This window comes from Lampris incognitus, chromosome 3, assembly GCF_029633865.1.
Source record: "Lampris incognitus isolate fLamInc1 chromosome 3, fLamInc1.hap2, whole genome shotgun sequence".
NCBI lineage: Eukaryota > Metazoa > Chordata > Actinopteri > Lampriformes > Lampridae > Lampris > Lampris incognitus.
This window is the reverse complement of record NC_079213.1, coordinates 89302023-89324291: the sequence shown is the minus strand read 5'-3', so window position 1 is coordinate 89324291 and position 22269 is coordinate 89302023.

Below are 22269 nucleotides of genomic sequence, written 5' to 3'. Positions count from 1 at the left end.
GTGTGTACAGGTGATAATGTTTTGTCTTACCTTACAGGTCTAGTTATATAGCCTGAGCTTTGATGTTGCTTGGTGTTCTGTGGTGTTATTGTTGTACTGTGTGTAGGGGGGGGGGTCTTTCTTTTGGTAAAAAAAGGAGTGACGCCAGTATTGGTTGTGGTTGCTATAGTTACCAAGCCTCCCTTCCGCTCTGCCTGTGTTGCAGGCTCTCTTGTCCTTCCTTTTTTAACTAAATGGCTGCTGCCGCACATTACCATCTGCGTTGTGTGATTCATTGATGTCGTCTCTCATTACTGGCGGTGAACTTAAGTTAGAAGATGTTTGGAGCGAAAAGAATGGAGAGATACAACTATTTTTTTGGTTTAAGCCAAATGGTCATTCAAAATCTAGAATCAATTTCTGGCTAGTTAGCAACAGCATTTCCACCATTGTATCAAAAGTGTCCATTGATAAGGCCCCTTTGACTGACAATGCTCCTTAGAACTAAAACCACTAGATGTTTTCAAGAGAATTAAGGGATAATGAAAATTCAAAGCAACTCTTTTACTACATGATATATGTTATGTTACAGACACAAATAAACATCCGTCGTCTGAGGAGAATTTATTGACTAATCCAACGCATCAACATGGAGCTTCAAACTGAAGAAAAAACCGTTACTCCTCCCTCAACTGGAACTCCTTACTTGAAACGTCACCCAACATATCAATGCGCTCTGCGCTCTTATAAAATAGTGCCATTACAACACACCTCCCTTTCTTTGAGTCTTTAAAGACATGCACTCAAATCATAGAAGCTTGATCACCAAACTGGTTAAACATAACTAATTCAGTAACACATTCTGCTTTTATCCAACAAAGGTATTAATGAATATATGCAGCCTGGTAAAATTAAATATCCCAAGACAACATAAAAAAACAGGGTTCTTTATTCCGATCAATTTTATGATTTAGAAAAATGACATTACTAAATTTAGAGTTTCAACAATGATATTGCTCAACATAAATCTCAGGGTCTTAGCCTATAAAATGCCTAATCAAATGAAAGAAAATAACCAAATAAAATAACTGCACAATAAATAACTGCAGGGTCCTCCCTGTTACAAGAAAATAAATAAAACAAATGAAAAGCACAAAGTTAGTTGCCACCAAACACAACATCTGTAGCTAATAAATGTGATTAGCCTAGCTAACACTCACAAGTATAGCGTTTTACATGGTCCTCCCCCACATGGTGTGATGGGTGCCTAACTCTGCTTGGCTATCCGTTACACATGGAAACGCTCTAACGATAGATCTGCGAACATCACACAGTATAACATTACAATCGGCAACAGATCTCACATATTACATCTAACACAGCATTATTAACATGAATCTTTCGATATGTTTTGTCACGTATCAGGAAAGAACCCAAAGATTCAAAAAAAGGACTGGTTGTTAAAATCCCTAGTGTTTGCACTGCAACAGATTCAGTGGAGATCAAACTGGAGATGTCTGCCAAGGTGACATTGCCACCACCAGGACACATCATCAGTTGTGTACCTCAGCATCACAGGGTGTTTCGGCCTTTTATCACAAGACACCCTCCGCTGAGGCAGGCCCACCACAGGTTGATCGGTCCTGGGTGTGTGACCCGTGGTTAGCTGTTCACCCTGGCAGCCCAGACGGCGTCTCTCCTTTTGAGCCAGATCCAGTGGCTAGTCCTCTCAGCAGTGTTGGCTAGCTCTTTGATCACTCTCCTGTGGGCCTGCCCCCTGACTCCTAGTTCCCTCAGGAGTTTTGCTGTGGAGCTGGCAACAAAGCCCCTACAACCCACCTCCACAGGGCGCACCTTCACCTTCCAGCCTCTGTCCTCTGCTTCGGCTGCTAGGTTGGCGTACCGCAGCTTCTTACGCTCGTACACTTCATCGACTGCATCCTCCCAGGGGACTGTGAGCTCAATGATGTAAGCGAGCTGGTTAGCGTTGGACCAGAGGACGAGGTCTGGTCGCAAGGTGGTTGTTGCGATCTCTGTCGGGAAGATGAGCTTCTGGCCTAAGTCCACTCGCATTTCCCAATCCCTGGCTGAGTTTAGTGAGCCTAAGTTGGGAAGTGAAGGGTTGGCCTTCAGTTTATCCCCCTCTCGAATGAAAGCTGGGAAACGCCGGGGCCCTTCCTGGTTGTTGAAGGGTTGGGCATTGATGGAAACCCTCTTGCAATCGAGTTCAGCTGCCAAGCACCTGAGCACCTGATTGTGTCGCCAGGTGTATCTGCCTTGGGTAAGGCTGGTCTTGCAGCCAACCAAGATATGCTTGAGGGTTGCTGGGGCTGTACACAGGGAGCAAGATGGATTCTCTCCAAACCAGAGATTTAGATTTATGGGAGAGGGCAGGACATCATATGTGGCTTTGATGATGAAACTCAGCCTGTTTGATTCCATGCTCCAGAGCTCACTCCATGTGAGTTTCCTCTTTTCAACACCCTCCCACCTCATCCAGCGACCCTGTTTGGCTTGTGCTACGGCTTTAGCACATCTGGCTGCTTCTTCCTGTCGGCGGACCTCCTCAACCACCATAGTTCGCCGTTCGGTAGTAGTCGCCTTTTGCCAGGTAGGTGTTTTTATTCCCAGGCCAAGGCCGCCTCTGCCTTGTTGAACATGGCCTACTACGTCTCGGTGGCGGAGGGCAGATTTTGCCTCCAGTACAGCTGCAGCCGGGGTCCATTTCTTCCCTGTTGCTAGGGTTGGAGCAACTCCTCTCACTATTGGGTCTCGGGATTCTGTGAGGGACATGTCCAGCCTCACTTTGGCACATTTGAATTCCTCAACCAGGCTGGAAATTGGCAGTGCGAGGGCTCCATTGCCGTAGAGTCCAACACTGCTGAGGCACCTTGGCAGTCCAAGCCACTTCCTCACCTGCGAGTTCACTAGCCTCTCCAAGCGATTGGCATGAGATAGTGAGACTTTGTACATAGTTATTGGCCACATGAGTCGGGGTAGCAGCCCAAACTGAAAGCACCAAAGCTTCAACTTCCCGGGCAGTGCAGTGTTGTAGATTTGCCTGAGGCCACTGATTGTATCCTGGCGAAGTTGCTCCAGTTGCTGGGTGTCTTTGAGGTCTGCATTGTACCACCGTCCGAGGCTCTTGATGGGCTTCTCCCGGACCGTGGGGATTGGTTGATCACTAATGCAGAACCGTTCATCTACTAGTTGGCCTTTGACAATGGAGATGCTGCGAGATTTGCTTGGTTTAAACTCCATTCGTGCCCACTTGATGTTCTCCTGGAGTTTCTGCAGCAGGCGCCTGGTGCATGGTTTTGTTGTTGCTATGGTGGTCAAGTCATCCATGTACGCCCGGATTGGTGTAAGACGCAAGCCATTCCTGGACCTTTCGCCTCCCACCACCCATCGCGATGCACGGATGACGAGCTCCATTGCCATGATGAATGCCAGGGGGGAAATAGTGCAGCCCGCCATAATGCCTATTTCCAGATGTTGCCAAGTGGTGGTGGTGTTCTGTGTTGTGACACAGAACTGGAGATCCTGAAAATAGGTCTTGACCAACTCCGAGATATTTTTGGGGACATGGAAAAAATCAAACGCCGTCCACAGGATCTTGTGAGGAACTGATCCAAAAGCGTTGGCAAGGTCTAAGAAAACCACGTGCAGGTCTCTCCGTTCTTCCTTGGCAGCTTGTATCTGGTGCCAGATGATATTAGCATGCTCCAGACATCCTGAGAAGCCATGGATCCCGGCTTTCTGCACTGATGTATCAACAAAGTTGTTTCTTTGCAGGAATGTGGAGAGCCTTTGGGCAATCACACTAAAAAATATCTTTCCCTCTACATTAAGAAGGCTGATCTGGCGAAACTGGCTGATGCAGGAAGAGTTCTTTTCCTTGGGGATCAGAATGCCTCCTGCTCTTCGCCATGCCCTGGGTATGACTCTTTTCTGCCATGCCACTTTCATCAGCTTCCAGAGGTATTTCAGGACTCCAGGAGTGTTCTTATAGAGTCTATACTGGATACCATTGGGCCCAGGAGCTGACATCGATCTTGCCTGCTTTACCGTCCTCTCCACCTCGCTCCATGTGGGGGGTCTTGTGTCCATATGGTGGTCAGGTGGGTGAATTGGTGGCATGTCATCCGGGATGGTGACTGGCTCATGTCTCCGGACATCAGAGTAGGTCTTCTTTAGGTGCTCTTCCAGATCTCGTATGGGGACTCCAAGGCTCCCATTTTTCTTGCTGTCAAAAAGGCTCTTGACAAAGCTGTAAGGGTTGCTGTAGAAACGGGTCCTAGCCCGTTCTTTCCTCTTATGCTGTCGTCTGAGGTGTTCTGCTCTTCGCAGCTTTGTCAAATGCTGCTTTATTTCAGCCTGCAGTGCGTCAAGCCCAACCCTCTCTCCCTCTGTGGCCTTCCTCCACTGCTTCCTCAGTTGTCTTCTCTCCTTCACCAACCTGTCAATTTCCCGCTGTCTCCTGGATTTGGGCTGAGTTGAAGGGTCTTTCTGCCTACTGGGTATCTTCTCCTTCACTCCAAATCTCTCTACGCCATAGCTGTAAATGATGGCTCCCATGTTCTCCAGTTTTCTTTCAACTGTTCCCTTTTGACCTTCTAGTAAGAGGACAAGGTCAGAGTTGATGGTCTCCCACTCAATCTTCTGGCTGGACTTGGGCCACAGGATTTGAGGTTTTCTTCCTTCCATCTTCCTCTCTGCTGCTGGCTGTGGCTGGCCGGGCTCCAGACCGGAGTCCACTGGAGGGTCTATGCAACATTGAGCTTCGTCTGGGGTGCTAATACCCTGAGGACTGTGGGGGTTCTCCTGCCTCCGGGCTTCACTCGACTGATTTGGCCTACTTCTTAAGAAGTATTGGTCAATGCGAGGCCCCTTACCGAGCTCACTAAGGCACTTCTTTTTGGCTTGATGGATCTTAAGACCCTTCACTGATGTAACCTTTGACCAGCCACAGATGCAGCTGTGCAGCTTTTGTCCTGCCAGTGCTGATGATCCATCGGTTGCAGTGCTGGTCATCCGACTCGTTGTCAAATCCTTTCCTTGTTCCGTTACCGTGTGATCCACCTGTGAGTCATCTTGCGCCCCCGCTCTCGCAGACTCTGGGGGTATTCTTCTCCTTAAAGTTTTCGTTGATCATCCCGTAGCATCCGCACGGGATGATCAAAAACCTGGCGAAAAGCAGTGGTGAACTCAGCGTAGGATGAGGAAGTGGAGGCCCGCATCTCCCACACCGCTGTAGCCCAGTCCAGGGCGCTTCCCCGGAGAAGACCCATGATGTAAGCGACTTTGGCTCCATCCATGGAATATGACTGGGGCTGCTGGTTAAACACAATCTCAAACTGCATCAAAAAAGGGCGACAAAGTCCAAAATCTCCATCATACTTATCGGGCGGGGCAACCCATGGTTCCTTAGCCGAAGTTGATGGCGCTGGGGGTGGCGGAGCTGGAGGGGCGGATCCCAGGCTAGCGGAGGCACTAAGTTGGGTGTGGATTCCGGAGATCTTTGAGCTGAGCCCACGGAGGGCGTCAGCCATCCCCTGTAACACCTGGCTGTGCTGGCCAAGGACCGATTCCTGGTTGGCTACAGCCTGGCAGACCGTGGCCAGGTCTGTGGTGGAATGGTCTGCTGGGTCCATTGTGGCTGGAACGTACTTTCACGTATCAGGAAAGAACCCAAAAGCAGATGGGACAACCAGGTAAGGGAAGAATCAAGTCTTTATTGAAGTAACCGATCTCAGGGGTAGAGCAGGAGTCGGCTTAGTGGCAGGTAGGCAGGCAGGCAGGCAGAAGTCCATGAAAGGCGACGTTCCAGCGAAAACTGGACCACAGTGGGGGCTTTTTAAGGGTGATGATCGCGTTGATGTCAAGGGAGAGCGGCTGACTGCTTTGATGGCCAGCTGGTGTCAGGGGCAAATGCTCTGATGTCAAGGGCGAGAGGCTGCTTGCTTTGAAGTCAAGGGAGAGAGGCTGTGACGGGGGGGGGGTCAGCAGTAGTCAGGGGCGAATGCTTTGATGTCAAGGGCGAGAGGCTGTGACAGCGAACGCTTTGATGTCAAGGACGAGAGGCTGTGACAGTACCCCCCCCTCCGAGGGGCGCCACCGGGCGACCTACCAGACCCGTCAGGGTGCGTCCTGTGGAAGTCCCGGATGAGGTTCGCGTCCAGGACCAGGCGACGAGGGACCCAACACCTCTCCTCTGGGCCATATCCCTCCCAGTCCACGAGATACTGCAGGCCGCGACCGCGGCGACGAGAGTCCAGGAGACGGCGAACGGTGTAAGCCGGGTGATCGTTGATCATACGAGGAGGCGGGGGCGGGGGGACCGGAGGAACTAGGGGGCTGGTAGAGACAGGTTTGAGGCAGGACACATGGAAGGAAGGGTGAACCCGGAGAGTGCGGGGCAGCTTCAGACGGACCACAGAGGGGTTAATGACTTTGACAATGGGAAAGGGACCAATATACCTGGGGGACAGTTTCGTAGCGTCCGATTTCAAGGGTAGATCCTTGATAGAGAGCCATACCTGGTCTCCGGGGGAGTAGTCCGGAGCAGGGGTGCGATGACGATCCGCCAAGCGCTGGTAACGGCCGGAGGTCCTGAGCAGTGCGGCACAGCCTCGCCGCCAGGTCCGACGGCGCCGACGGACATGGGCCTGGACAGACGGAACCGGAATGTCTACCTCTTGAGAAGGAAAAAGGGGAGGCTGATAGCTGTAAAGGCATTGAAAAGGGGATAACCCAGTAGCAGACGATGGCAGGGTGTTATGGGCATATTCTACCCAGGGGAGTTGTGAGGACCAAGAGGATGGGTTGGCAGACACCAGACAGCGGAGAACCGTCTCCAATGCCTGGTTGGCCCTCTCGGCCTGGCCGTTGGTCTGAGGATGGAAACCCGATGACAGGCTGACGGTGGCACCGATGGCAGAGCAGAAAGCCTTCCAGACAGCAGAAGTGAACTGGGGGCCACGGTCAGACACTATATCACGGGGAAGACCGTGGACCCAGAAAACCTCCCTGACCAGCAGATTCGCAGTCTCTCGGGCCAAAGGCAGTTTAGACAAGGGCAAAAAGTGAACAAATTTACTGAAGCGATCAACAACAGTCAGTACAACGGTGTTACCATCGGAGGCGGGCAGACCAGAGACGAAATCCAAGGACAGATGCAACCAGGAACGGTGTGGAACAGGCAGGGGGCGCAGCAGACCGGCACTGGCCCGAGTGGAGGGCTTATTCTGGGCACAAACAGGACAGGCAGAAACAAAAGACCCAGTATCCTCCGTCATGGAAGGCCACCAGAACCGCCTGTGGAGGAAGGCTAGGGTACGGGTTACTCCAGGATGGCAGGTAAGTTTGGAAGAGTGAGCCCACTGCAACACACTAGATTTAACAGCATCTGTGTGCATGGGAAGGAGCCTGAGCCCAGGCTCCAACCTGACACCATCGTTCCCTCTACCTGTGTGGTTGCGGCTGCGGCTGCGGCTGTCACCTGGAACATTGAAAGGGAGGTCATGGCAGCACAACAGACTCAGCCTGACCCAGGTAACGGTCCCCCTGGGCGCTTGTTTGTTCACGAGACAGAGCATCGGGCTTGGCATTCCTGGAGCCAGGGCTTGACACCCGACAGGGGACAGACTGAGGCAGAGCAGACTGGAGGCATAAGGCATGACAGACGGGACTCCAACTTAAAATTCTGGCCGATGACCAATCAATATGGGGACTATGCTTAACCAACCAAGGATGACCAAGTATAATGGGAGCAAATGGAGAATTGATAACAAAAAACTTAACTCCTCTTGATGGTTTCCCGACAACAGGAGGCGCACAGGCTCGGTCTTAGAGGTTATCCGGGCCAGGAGACGTCCATCCAGGGCATTAGCTTCAAGAGGCTGGTCCAGACTCACAGTGGCAAGACCTAACTGCTTCACAACACTTGCATCCAAAAAGCTTTCATCAGCTCCAGAGTCAATTAAAGCCAAAAGTTTAGTGGACTGACCTTTAAAACTGATGGTAGCTTGCAACTGGGTACGTGGACGAGGAGACAGAGGGCAGACAGTTGGGCTCACGAGGATCCTCCCCCTCCCTCGTGAGCCTGCTAGTTTGACGGAACGGTGAGGGCAGGAGGCGAGAAAGTGACCAGGCTGACCACAATACAAGCAGCTGTTCTCGGTGATGCGGCGTTGACGCTCCTTTCGGTTGAGCCGGAAGCGGCCGAGTTGCATCGGCTCCGAAGCTGGGGAAGAGTCACGCCTCGGGCTTTCTCGGAGGACGTCAGCCTCAGGCGAGCGAGCTCGGCCCCCAGAGTTTGGAGGTGTGGCCCGTGGTAAGTGGTTGTGACCAGGAAAGCGGTGCGTCCTCTCTCGCCTCCGCTCCCGGAGACGGTTGTCCACACGATTGGCCAGGGTAACCAATTCCTCCAACCCTCCAGGCTCGGGGTAGGAAACCAATTCGTCCTTTATGGATTCGCTGAGACCATTGGAAAAGCCGGCCTGGAGGGACTCGTTGTTCCATCTGCTCTCCGCTGATAGCGTACGGAACTCAACAGAGTAGTCAGCGACGCTGCGGGAACCCTGGCGGAGAGAGATCAGTCTTTTTGACGCATCCTTTCCCCACACGGGATGATCAAAAACCTGGCGAAAAGCAGTGGTGAACTCAGCATAGGATGAGGAAGTGGAGGCCCGCATCTCCCACACCGCTGTAGCCCAATCCAGGGCGCTTCCCCGGAGAAGACCCATGATGTAAGCGACTTTGGCTCCATCCATGGAATATGACTGGGGCTGCTGGTTAAACACAATCTCAAACTGCATCAAAAAAGGGCGACAAAGTCCAAAATCTCCATCATACTTATCGGGCGGGGCAACCCATGGTTCCTTAGCCAAAGTTGATGGCGCTGGGGGTGGCGGAGCTGGAGGGGCGGATCCCAGGCTAGCGGAGGCACTAAATTGGGTGTGGATTCCGGAGATCTTTGAGCTGAGCCCACGGAGGGCGTCAGCCATCCCCTGTAGCACCTGGCTGTGCTGGCCAAGGACCGATTCCTGGTTGGCTACAGCCTGGCAGACCGTGGCCAGGTCTGTGGTGGAATGGTCTGCTGGGTCCATTGTGGCTGGAACGTACTTTCACGTATCAAGAAAGAACCCAAAAGCAGACGGGACAACCAGGTAAGGGAAGAATCAAGTCTTTATTGAAGTAACCGATCTCAGGGGTAGAGCAGGAGTCGGCTCAGTGGCAGGTAGGCAGGCAGGCAGGCAGAAGTCCATGAAAGGCGACGTTCCAGCGAAGACTGGACCACAGTGGAAGCTTTTTAAGGGTGATGATCGCGTTGATGTCAAGGGAGAGGGCTGACTGCTTTGATGGCCAGCTGGTGTCAGGGGCGAACGCTTTAATGTCAAGGGCGAGAAGCTGATTGCTTTGAAGCCAAGGGAGAGAGGCTGTGACAGGGGGGGGGGGGGTCAGCAGGTGTCAGAGGCGAACGCTTTGATGTCAAGCGCGAGAGGCTGTGACAGCGAACGCTTTGATGTCAAGGGCGAGAGGCTGTGACATGTTTTGCATTAGATACCATTTTAACATAGAACGTTACCTCTTTTACAAGCTCTTAGAAACACAGCCGATCACTCCAGCGTACTTGAGGAAGGGAACGAAAAAAACCGGAACTTCCGGTTTAATCTCTGCTGTTCTAGCTCGCGCTGGGGGGACTCAACAAGGCACAGCGCCCTCTGGTGGTTTTTTACTTTAGAAATCAATCCCCACCCGGCTACATACTCCCCTGCTAAAAAGTCAACGTCCTCGGTGACTTAATTCGTAGCTTTCACTTCCTTCACTGCTTCCCTGAAGAATACAGCACCCATACTCGTTAGCAACTGGGACAGCACATCAGGACTGAGTGAAATAGAATTACATGTTGACCTAGGGACATGGTGAGGGTTTGAATGTACCCCTGCATTTGCTCTTAGAGTTTTACGTGGTGCAGGGACAGGTGCCCATACATCAGTCATAGAAACAGGTGTCTCTAACTCTGTTTCCCTACCAGAAGGTTCTACCTCCACCGGCTCAGGACCATATCTAGACGCTGTGTCCCCTCTGTCCTGATCATCAGTAATCTCAGTAATCTCATCTCTCTCTCTACTTACCCCCTGACCCAAGCTTGGACAAGGGACTTCCTCCAGAACTACATACTCAGGGTCTGTGTAGACCAGGACAGCCTCAGAAGGAGCCTGAACAGGTGTCACGACAGAGGCACGAGGGCTCTCCCTCCTGAGGGCAGGCACAGGACCTACACATGGTCTAAGATCCGCTCTATGGACCCTCTTAACCGGACCACCCTCCATAGGCTCCACAGCATGCGTAGTACCTTGGCTCTCCACCACTCTATGAACAGTAGGACTCCATGCATCTTGTATCTTATTCCTGCCCTGTGGTCTGTGACGAAGATACATCAACTGACCGACCTCAATTGGGGGACAGTACACCTTGTGTTTGTCTAGCTCGATCCTTTCTGCTGCCTTCTGTTCAGCGTACTCCTTTGCTCTAGCATGTGCTTCATTCAACCGCTCTCGATGCCCCACTAACCAATCATGTTTCTGATCATGCACTTGCTCCTGCCCTAACAGAGCATCTACTGGGAGGTGCGGATGGACCCCGAAAAGTAGATAGTACGGCGTATAGCCAGTAGTCGAATGAGGTGTCACATTGTAGGCATGGATTACCTCTGCTAAGTGCTCAGGCCAACGGCGTTTTTTCTCTGCCGGTAGAGTACACAATAAATCATGCAGAGTTCTGTTGTATCTCTCACATTGCGCATTCCCTTGGGGGTGATGAGGTGTTGTGCGGATTTTCTTTACGCCATACAGTTTGCACAACTCTGCAATTACTTCACTCTCAAAATTAATCCCCTGATCTGAATGCAATCTCTCAGGCACACCATACCTCATGAACCACTCTCTGAGGAGAATCTTGGCTGTGGTGTCTGCTCTCTGATCACGAGTAGGGTACGCTTGAGTGAACTTCGTGAACACATCTGTCACCACTAAAACATTCTCTCGACCATCTGAGGCAGGCTCTAAGATGGTGAAGTCTACAGCAACAACCTCCAGGGGTCGCGTGGCTATAAATGACTTTCTAGGGGCGTGTATCTTGGGCTGTGGCATCTTAGTGAGGACACATCTCTGACAGTTCTTAACCCACTGTTCTACGTCATCATACATCCCCACCCAGAAACATCTCTGTTTCAGAAGGTTCTGTTTTCTTTCTATTCCCTGATGCCCCATGCGATCATGCACGCTCTCCAGGACTGGTTCTTTCAAACAGGTAGGTAACAGTAGTTGACAACATTCGCCCACATGAGCATCATCCACCACACGATAGAGTAAGCCATCTATCTCCTTGATCCGGCACCACTGTCTAAGTAAGGACACCAAAGGCTTGGCCTAGACAGGGCATCAGCAGCGGTGTTCCAGCGACCGGAGCGGTATTTGACCTCAAAGTCAAAAATCGCTAACTGAGCCACCCAGCGTTGTTCAATGGCTCCTAACCTCGCAGTATTCAGGTGGCGTAAGAGGTTGTTGTCCGTTATGACTGTTAACTTAGAACCTAACAGGTAACCCCTGAACTTCTCGGAAACGGCCCACTTAAGGGCAAGCAGTTCCAATTTCTTACTGCTGTAGTTTCTGTCATTTTTCTCAGCTTTACGCAGTCTCCTACTGGCATAAGCTATCACTCTTTTCTTCTCACCCTACTGCTGATATAGGACTGCGCCTAATCCTAAACTACTGGCATCTGTCTCAACAGTGAAAGGAAGAGAGAAATCAGCATAACCTAACAGCGGAGCACAGGTGAGCTTCTCTTTCAGTATCTCAAAAGCTTCCTGGCACTCTGTGGTCCATAAACTTCCAAACAGCTGTTTAGACCGGGATGGACTGGTGCTCCTGAGACACGAATTGACTACATCATGCAGGGGCCCTGCCAGCTGAGAAAACCCCTCTATGAACTTCCGATAATAACTACAGAAGCCTAGGAAGGACCTCAAGTCCTTTACGGTACTGGGGACTTCCCACTGTTTCACTGCAGCTATCTTATCAGGGTCAGTCCCTATCCCCTCCGCTGATATCTGGTGACCAAGGAACCGAACTTCTGACTGCAGAAAGTGAAATTTCTGCACCTTGACCTTGAGTCCAGTCTCCCTCAATCTCTGCAGGACTTTCTCCAGTCTCGCTAGATGCTCATCAAAAGTCTCAGAGTACACCAAGATGTCGTCTAAATACACAAGCACAGTTTGCAACACCAAGTCACTCATTGTCACCTGCATAAGCCGTTGGAATGTGGCTGGCCCGTTGCAAACTCCAAAAGGCAGACGAGAGTACTCGTACAGCCCAAAGGGGGTTGTAAATGCTGTCTTGGGCCTATCATCCTCGTGCACCGCTACCTGGTGATACCCGCTAGCAAGGTCTATAGTGGAAAAGAACTTGGCACCATGTAGGGCATCGAAACACTCATCGATGCGGGGCAATGGGAACGCATCACGTCGGGTTTTGGAGTTTAGTTTCCTATAATCTACACATAGCCGTAGGCTACCATCAGCCTTTCTAACCAGAACCACTGGAGAGGCATAAGCACTAGTGCTTTCCTGGATGACACCCTTCTTCAGAAGTTTGGTTATGTGCTCCCTAACCTCATTATACTGTGTGGGGGGTATACGGCAGTAGGGCTGTGCTACGGGGACGTCATCCACCAGGTGGATCTCGTGTTTGACTCGGTCGGTGTAACCTAGATCTTCATCCTGAAAGGCAAACACCTCTGCATACTGAGAAAGTAGTACAGCTAACTTGGCCTGTTCTTCCTCTGTACCCCCCATGTATAGCTGGTCCAGTATGGACTGAATGTCATTGTCTGTCTGTCCCTCTTGCTGATCGACCTTCACTTCTTCCTGATCAACAGAGATACGCTGAAAGCGCACTTCTGTCTGGTGATTGTCAACACACTCCACGGGAGACAATATGCCTAGCCTGGTCCGGGGATGCAACCATACATCCTCCTGGGAAAAATTCACCACCTGCACTGGGAACACTGCAATGGCCTCTACTAAGGTGGACACTACAACAAGATCCCCTGGCAAGGGTGTCTTTGTCGGCTCCAACACGTAAGTGCTACCATCAGATGCTAGTTTGCTGCCTTTTGCATAAACTGTAGCAACCGACCAAGCTGGTATGTGTACTGCATCTCTGCCTCTTATCCTGACTGCAGATGTCTTTTCTACTAGCTCATATGTCTGTACTCTCTGGAATACTTCTCTCCAGCCTAGATCTAATTCCCCTCCAATGGTTGTGCCAAACTCTGCCGTAACCAACTGCTTGCATCTCTTTGTTACATTCATACCAATAAGACCTGGAACCTGTTCTTGAAAACTCTTTTCTAGTGATGATTTTGACTCTTTTTCCCCTGTCGCTGACTTCTCTGGGTCTTTAACAACTAAGAAGCCACACTCGGGTATGGTTAACCCCATAGCCTCCATATCCAGTTCCACATAACCTATGTAGGGGATCGGTAACGAGTTTGCTGCAGTCAACTTGAGCCACTTGGCTGTGGGAATGACATCCTCCTCCTTCCCTAGTAGATGCTGTCTGAAAAGGGACTCAGAAATGGTGCTAACCTGGCTCCCTGTATCTAACAGGCACTTAACTGGCACTCCGCCAATCTGGACTACAACCTCCTGACACTCACCTACTGCCCGCTCAAGAAACTTTTCACGATCAAGAGTTTTAGAGCCTTCAGTCTCACCTCGGACGGCCCGGCTCTTGGCCTCCGAGGTCGCTAGTTTCCCTGTGTGGATGCGCTTGTGGTAATATGCTGGCTTTCTGGTTTGTGCTGTGTACACTCCCTTGCAATATGTCCAACCCCTTTACATCTGAAGCAAATGGGCTTCCCATCTTCTGTAAACTGGGGCTTTAGTCTAGGCTTCCCACCCTTGTCTCTGGGTTGTCTCTCCTTGAAGGCGAGGCCCTCTTTCAGTGCGATAGTTAGCTCCCCTATAGCTCTGCTCTGCTCCGAAACCACCTTAACAATGTCCTCCAGAGTAGCAGCTTGCTTTTCTTGTGAGTTACCAGAGCACTGACCCGCTCTCCCTGTACTGTCACACATTACCTGCCTGCTCTTAGCAACCTTGGCGTCACTAGGTTTCTCTTCAAGAGCCCAAAAAATGGCCTCCTCACGTATACATCTAACAGAGTGGACTGGGGCTTCTCCCTAACCATACTGCGTAGCTCCCTTCTAAGAGAGGAATCTCGCACACCCTCAATGAATTGGTCCCTGACTGCTATCTTAGCATTTGACACTACATCTGCTCTCTGCTTCAGGGCTAACCGTAGGACCTGGGAGAGTGCATGCGAGTACTCCTGAAACGTCTCATCCTCCCTTTGTCGGCAACCATAAAAAGCTTGTAACAGCTGGGCTGCGCTGTGTTTCTCTGCATAAGTAAACAACTCGTTAGGGTCTTTAGGCTCCTCGTCTGTGCATAGTCTGATCTCCTCTAACGCAGACCCTCTTAGGAGAGATAGAATGAAATCAACCTGGTCCCGAGGACTCTGCCCTCTGGCCCTGACTACACGTTCTACCTCTTCAATGAACTCATCAACTGAGCCGCCATCTTTGCCTGGATCCCCACTAAAAGGCTGGATCTGGCGCTCCCTAGGCACATATACATATGACCTACTTGAGGCCGGACCCAAAGCGGCGATCGCTTCCATAGCCTTATCATATTGTTTACTCAGATCAGAGAGTTTGGCCTGCAATTGTTCAATAGTATCAGTTTCTTCTACCTCCTCCTCTTCCGCCCAGCCGTTGTTACCTCCCTCTGACATGGAGAAATGTCTCTTAGCTCAGCTCAGTCCCTTGACAGTCTGTAGACTTGAGTAGAAGTGATAGGTCTTCCTCCTCCACGTTCTCAGTGCTGCCTGGATCGCCGAAATCTGGTCACTGGTTCTCCGCCGCCACTCCAGGAAGGTCTCACGGTCTGGGATCCTCGCCACCACACGACCGCTGCAGTTGTTTATGTGCTAAAAAAAAAACCCTAGCCTATCTAGCTAATTCTCAAACTATCAGGAAACTCCAAAAAATGAAACCCCACTCCTGGTACCAAAATATGCAGCCTGGTAAAATTAAATATCCCAAGACAACATAAAAAAACGGTTCTTTATTCCGATCAATTTTATGATTTAGAAAAATGACATTAATAAATTTAGAGTTTCAACAATGATATTGCTCAACATAAATCTCAGAGTCTTAGCCTATAAAGTGCCAAATTAAATGAAAGAAAATAACCAAATAAAATAACTGCACAATAAACAACTGCAGGGTCCTCCCTGTTACACGAAAATAAATAAAACAAATGAAAAGCACAGTTAGTTGCCACCAAACACAACACCTGTAGCTAATAAATGTGATTAGCCTAGCTAACACTCACAAGTATAGCGTTTTACATGGTCCTCCCCCACATGGTGTGATGGATGCCTAACTCTGCTTGGCTATCTGTTACACATGGAAACGCTCTAACAATAAATCTGCAAACATCACACAGTATAAAATTACAATCGGCAACAGATCTCACATATTACACCTAACACAGCATTATTAACATGAATCTTTCGATATGTTTTGCATAGATACCATTTTAACATAGAACGTTACCTCTTTTACAAGCTCTTAGGAACACAGCCGATCACTCCAGCGTACTTGAGGAAGGGAACGAAAAAACCCGGAACTTCCGGTTTAATCTCTGCTGTTCTAGCTCGCGCTGGGGGGACTCCACAAGGCATAGCGCCCTCTGGTGGTTTTTTACTTTAGAAATCAATCCCCACCCGGCTACATATATGCTACATTTCATCTTCTTCTTTTTTTTTACACTCCTGCTTCAATAAGTAACATTTCTGTTCTTACCATTTACTTTTAATTAGGCCAATATGAACAGATTAACCATTTGTTTCTTAAGTGAACTGGCACGAACAATTAAACCAATCATTTCCCATGTGAACTGGGTGGACAACCAGTCAGTCGCAAATGCAGAGGGTTATTCTGCCACTGTCAGAGCAACCAGGTTTATTCTAAACATATTCCCCATATCTGTCCGGTGGTTTCACCGTTCTGCTACTGCGTCTCAGATACTCTGGAATCACTGGTGCAATGACAGTGGGTGAGACGGGAGGTTGGTCCCTGTTGGTAACAGGTAAGTCAGTCTGTGTATCACAGACCCTGCTTGTCTTAGTGTTGCGGTCCATCTGTACTTGTCCTTCTGAAGGGGCCTCTGGAGCCCTTAGGATGGGTCTAAGGTGATGCCTATTTCTCCGGAGCTCTCCTTTATCCGTCTGTATAATGTATGACCTCGGTGTGTCACACTTCTGCACAACTGAAGTTGATTTGGTCCAGCCCCTCTCATTGCCCAGCTTTATTGCAACACTGGTCCCTGGTTGAAGTTCAGGTAGTGGTCTGACTTTGTCCCTTGTGTTGTACACTCGACTGTATCTCTGCCTGGCTCTGTCGTCGATCTGCCGCACCTGTTGAAGGTCTGGCCATGCAGGCTGTAAGTTAGCCTCCAGGGTAGGAAGTGTAGAGCGGATTTCTGCCCATCATTAGCTGTGCTGGGCTCCTTCCCGTCACCTGCAAGGGAGTTGCTCTGTAGGACAACAGTGCTGAGAAAAGATCAGATTGTCTCAGAATCTGTTTAGCTGTTTGCACAGCTCTCTCTGCTTTGCCATTGGCTTGTGCATAATGAGGGCTTGTAATGACTTGCTTGAAATCAAAAGTTTTTGAAAACTGAACAAAAGCTTTCCCTGAAAATTGGGGTCCATCATCTGTAATCAGTTCATTTGGGCATCCCCACCTGGCAAAGATGTTCTTCAGACTAGCTATAATTGTATCTGCAGACATATTAGTGAGGTGAACTATTTCTATGTATCTTGAAAAATATCCCACAACTACTAAGTAGTTTTCTTTGTTTAACTGGCAAATGTCTGCTGCTACCCTCCCCCACAGACGGCTAGGAAGTGGTGTACAGATGAGCGGTTCTCTCCTCTGAGTTGGCTTAATCTCCTTGCACTCTTTGCAAGTGCTGACTATTCCTTGAATCAGGGGCGAAAATCTGATATCGACTTTGGAGGGGACATTACATGAAAATTTCGCAAGCGCAATTCCTGAGGGGGACACAATAAGTAGTGCTGTAACACATAGCCTACGTTGTAATATGTTAAATGTAAATTGAGGAACCATAATTACTACTACTGGATAATTGACAGGTAGTTAACTAAAGGGTTGTCCCAACTTGTTCAACTTTTTAAATCATTACACTACTACTACTAATAGTTATAGCTAACATAAAGAGTGACCTGTACTTCAATGCAGCGAAAATAAAGACTGGTCACGATTATAAATGTGTTTTATTGTATTGAGTGGTAGAAGTAAAGAAATGTCTAACATATCATTTTTGAACTACTTACTGGACTGGAGGTTAATGTTAGCCACGAAAGAAAGACTCAGATTTCCCACACGCACTGTAGTACTCGGGAGGAGGGGGAGAGGGGGGCGCAGTGACAGTGGATCAAACCATTGTGATGTAAAGGGCGGGGGATCGCGATCTTTTGAAATCTGAATATGCACTATAAAGTGTCTATAATCAGCACAGATGCTTTCTTTGTGTATTATTACTATTATTGAAATTACATAGTTATGTTTATAGTGATATATTGGGGGGATATGTCATATTTTTCCCAGGATGGTCGTGTCCCCCCCCCCCATCCTTGGCCACTATACTCTACACCTTGCTCTCTCACGGCATTTATCAATACCTTGGTGGCTGTCATGTATACGTTCCAATATCTCAGTTCTCATGCTCCGGGGCACAACAATCCTGTTGTTGTATAACACTAGCCCTTGTGATATTGTCAGGTGATCTCGGTGTGAACAGAAGGCTTTTACCTTTAATGGTACATCAGCAGAGTACTTAGGCCACCCATCAGTCACGTAGTGTTTGACCAACTGCAGCTCGGCATCCTGCAGTGTCTGCTGTTTGACCATGTCAAGCTTGCTGTGTGTGATGGGCCAGGCCTCCCGGACAGCTTCCTCGTAAGCCTCCATGTCACTGGTCAACTCTGCGATTTCCTGAGGAGCCGTAGTCTGAGGGTGTCTGGACAGGGTGTCCACAATGACAAGCTGTTTCCCTGCAACATACTCAGCAGTAGGGTTATACCGCATCATACGACGTAACAGTCTCTGACATCTCATCGGTACAGAGTCTAGGTATTTGCTGTTGATGAGTGGAATGAGTGGTTTGTGATCACTCTGTGATGTGAATGAATCTAGACCATACAAGTATCTTGTAAATGTTTCACATGCCCAGACTGCAGCAAGACATTCTTTTCCTATTTGTGTATAGTGCTTTTCCGCATCAATCAATGTTCTGGAACAGTACGCTACTGGTCTTAATTGTCCATCATGTGTCTGCAGTAGAACCCCACCCTGCCAGGGCACCAGAAAAAAATGGTCGCATATGCGACCATTTTTTTAAGAGTGTGCGAGTCAAAAAAAATTACGTGGTCGCATTGGTGCGAGTACACAATTCATTCACATTACTGTCTCAGTGTGTTGGTGTGCCTTGCACGGACTGGCTACTGCTGCGCCACGGTGGTTGAAATGAAAGTAAAAGGCTGCTTTTTTCTTCCTTCTCCCCCTGAGCTCTCAGTCAGTTATCTGCCTGACAACAGTGTCATCGTCAGTGTGTGCGTGTGCGCTGATGGAACGTTCGAAACATCCAAGACAAAACAAAACAAAACTCCATAGCGTTAACGTGAGCAGTTCCCGTTTCCAAAGATGAAGCGGCCTATAGCTGATTATTCAAAAAAAAAAAACGATGAGAGACAGCAGAAAGCTGGAGATGAGAGAGAGGAGGGAGCTGACGGAGACGAGAGAGAGAGGGGAGAGCTGACGGAGACGAAGGGGAGGAACCGAGAAGTCCCGAGTCAGACACTGGCGGCTGCGGGGAGAGTGCAGGTACAGACAGGGAGGGAGAGTCCGAGCGTGACAGGGAGGGAGAGCCCGAGCGTAAGAAGAAAAAGACCTCCTTTCAACCACAATGGCTAACGCAGTACCAGTGGTTGTGTTACGAGGAGAATGCTATGCTGTGTGTGTATTGTAAGCAGTGTGGTCCGTTCACCCCTGGCAACTCTAAATTTTTTCCCTGTGTCCACACAGTTTAAGCTTGAAAGTTTGAAGTTGCACAACGACAGCAAGAAACACAAAACCTGCAGGGAACGATGTATCACCCGAACCACCGAGCCCCCCCCCCGTCCTCTTTTCAGCGTGTAAACGAGAGCAATCGCTCAACGGAGGAAAATGAATGGCCATAAAATTCAACACTGCCTATAACATAACGAAAGAGGAACTGCCGTTCACAAAATTCAAATCTCAGATCATTGTGATGAAGAAAAACGGGTTGAATGTGAATCCGACTTATGCCAATGGCACGGCCTGTGCTCGGTTTACAGGAGTGATCACTGACAACCTAGGGGAAAGACCGGTGGCAAAATTGCCTCCGCCCCTTACCCCTTGATGGGGCCACCGACGTCTCGACTAATGAGTGCTAGATCGTCTACGCCCGAGTCATAGATAATGGCAGACCGTCCAATATCCTTATTGGCCATATTGAGGTTGAACACGCCCATGCAGAAGGTGAGGGGTGTGTCTCATTTCTGTTTCAGTATAAAGATACATTCTGATAAGGAAAAATGCTCTATAATTTAATTGTTATAGCCTAATATAGGTTATAGAATTAAATGTTAATGTTACTTCAATGCTCTCTCCTTTTGTCATGTATGTGATTATCACATACATGACAAACGACATGTGGGTAGCTTACAAAAACGCACACAATGAGGTATGTGTGAATACACACAATAAGGTGTGTGTGAATTACCAAATACATACTACATAAAAGTATTTAGAATAGAAATATAATTTTAAACTTAAGGCATGATATTGCTATTAATGTGCAAATTAAATGTAAAACTGTCCACATGATAAAATATGATAATAATGATAAAAATGTTCATAATAACGTTATGTTTTCTTCATTTTAAGGCATTTATGCTGCAACAAAGACAGCCGTTGCTAGGCTTGGGCCAAACTGTACAAACTGGCTGGATAAAACCATAGTGTTGGGGGCAGATGGTGCTTCGGTGAATCTGGGACACAAAGGTGGGGTAATTGCCCTCCTGCAAGCAGAGGCTGGGTACTTTGTCGTCCCATTCCACTGCATGCCACACAAGTAGGTTGTAGTTAAACATCTACCTATATTACATATCAATTCTCTAAAATTTAATTATATTCTATCTGATAATTTCATATTCTGTTCTATCTCAAGATTGGAACTGGGATTGCTGAGTGTCCAGAAGGATGTTTCCATGATTAAACAAGTCTATGACTTGCTCCACATAATCTGGAAGACATATCACCTCAGCCCCAAATCCATGAGGGAGCTGAAACCGCTGGGATCTGAACTTGGGAGTGTCGGTCAATGCACCCAGTGGGGGTGAAAGGGACAAGGTGGCTGCCCCATGTGTCCCACAGTTTGACTTAAAACCAGCGAAGGATGGCAACCCTCCGAGATCAGGGCAGTTTACTGCAGTTTATCTGCTCATGGACCACCTGGCAGGTGCCTCGGCCAATTCCAACAAAGCTGGCAGAGCAAAAAGGTTAGTATCACCTATTTTGAGTTGAGCAGTATTTCATTATTGAAATCATTATAACGTTTGTGTTGTATGAGAGTTGAGATTGAGAACTACGCTGATATATTTGTAGATCAAAGAGACCATAGATGATGGGACCTTTGTGACATTCTGCCACTTCCTGTCAGACCCTTTCTCATCAATCAGCCAATTCAGCCTGCTGCTCCAGAGAAATGATGTCATCCTACCTCAGGTAAGGGAGACAGAGAAAAGGGGGCCAGGGGGGTGCCATATATATATATATATATATTTATTTATTTTTTTTGCAAATCAATGTTTTTATATGCTAGTAAGAAAATAATTGTGTCTTCACAGGCTGTTAGTGACATCGAAAGTCTCCTTGCTACCATAGAAAATATGGCAGCCAGGCCTGAACCTGATGGTATGCTGTCCAAGTTCCTGTCAGCCATGAAGGAGCAGCACCAACAGAGAGGAGGAGAAACTGGGAGACAGGGGTTAAAGTACCAGGTACACATATGTACTGTATAAAGTCGAATGTTTATTTCATGTTAATAAAATGTGCTTAGTGTTTAAAATTTTTTATGCTGCACCAGAAGTCACCCTTTCTAGAGGTGAAGCTGCAAAGCTGGCAGAAGGTGAACCAATCAGTCAGTGTGCCCCCAGACTGCGAAGAACCATTAAGCCGACCTGTGAGTCCACAGTGAAACACCTAAAGACCAGATTTAGCAGCCTACTTGGTGAGTTGTTGTATTTTACCATTATATTATCATAAGTGCACTGACTGATGTTTATAGCCCTGTTGACAGGCCTATGTATCTTCACCCTTTTCTGTCTCTGTCTTTTTCTGATAGAAGAGAACACAGAGGATACACCAACAGCCAAGGCAGTGAAGCGTTTCAGTGTCTTCAAACATGACTCTTGGCCAGATGATAAGCTGGAGCTCCTAGGACCTAGGTCATGGTGTAGAAGAGGTGAAGTTTCTCCTAGATCACTTCTCCACTGTCCTGGGCAGGTGAGGTTTTTGTGCTATGTATCATAGGCCTATTTCTGTTTACATTATGACTGAAATTATGTATATTTTCCTTCTCATTCTTCCAGTATTCTGATTCTGATTTCATGCCAGGAATGGATGCAACAATGAAGTGGCAAAACAGGAGTTCCAAGAAATGAAGATGACAATACATATGTCATTCAAAGACAAAAGTTATCGTGGACTGTGGGAAGTTATGATAACGAAAGAGCCCTATTGCTCAGACTATGCGGTAGGCTGTTATTTCTGGTATATAAACATGACATATTTTCGTTCTTGGTTTCAGCAAAGGAGCATGTATCGGACAGCTCGTGCAGGCTTCTGATATACTCCTCTGTGCTCTCACCGGGCTTTTGAACTCGCTGGTGAAAACGGGCTCGTTTGTGGATGACGTTAACGTTCGGTACAAAGTAATTGTCCAATTTGACTAACACAATGTCATAATCTTCCTCATGCTCCCCTTCAGCAAAGCTAAGCGTCTTGAAAACTTGTCCAGATTCCTTCCCCAGAGAATAGAGCAGTGTACAG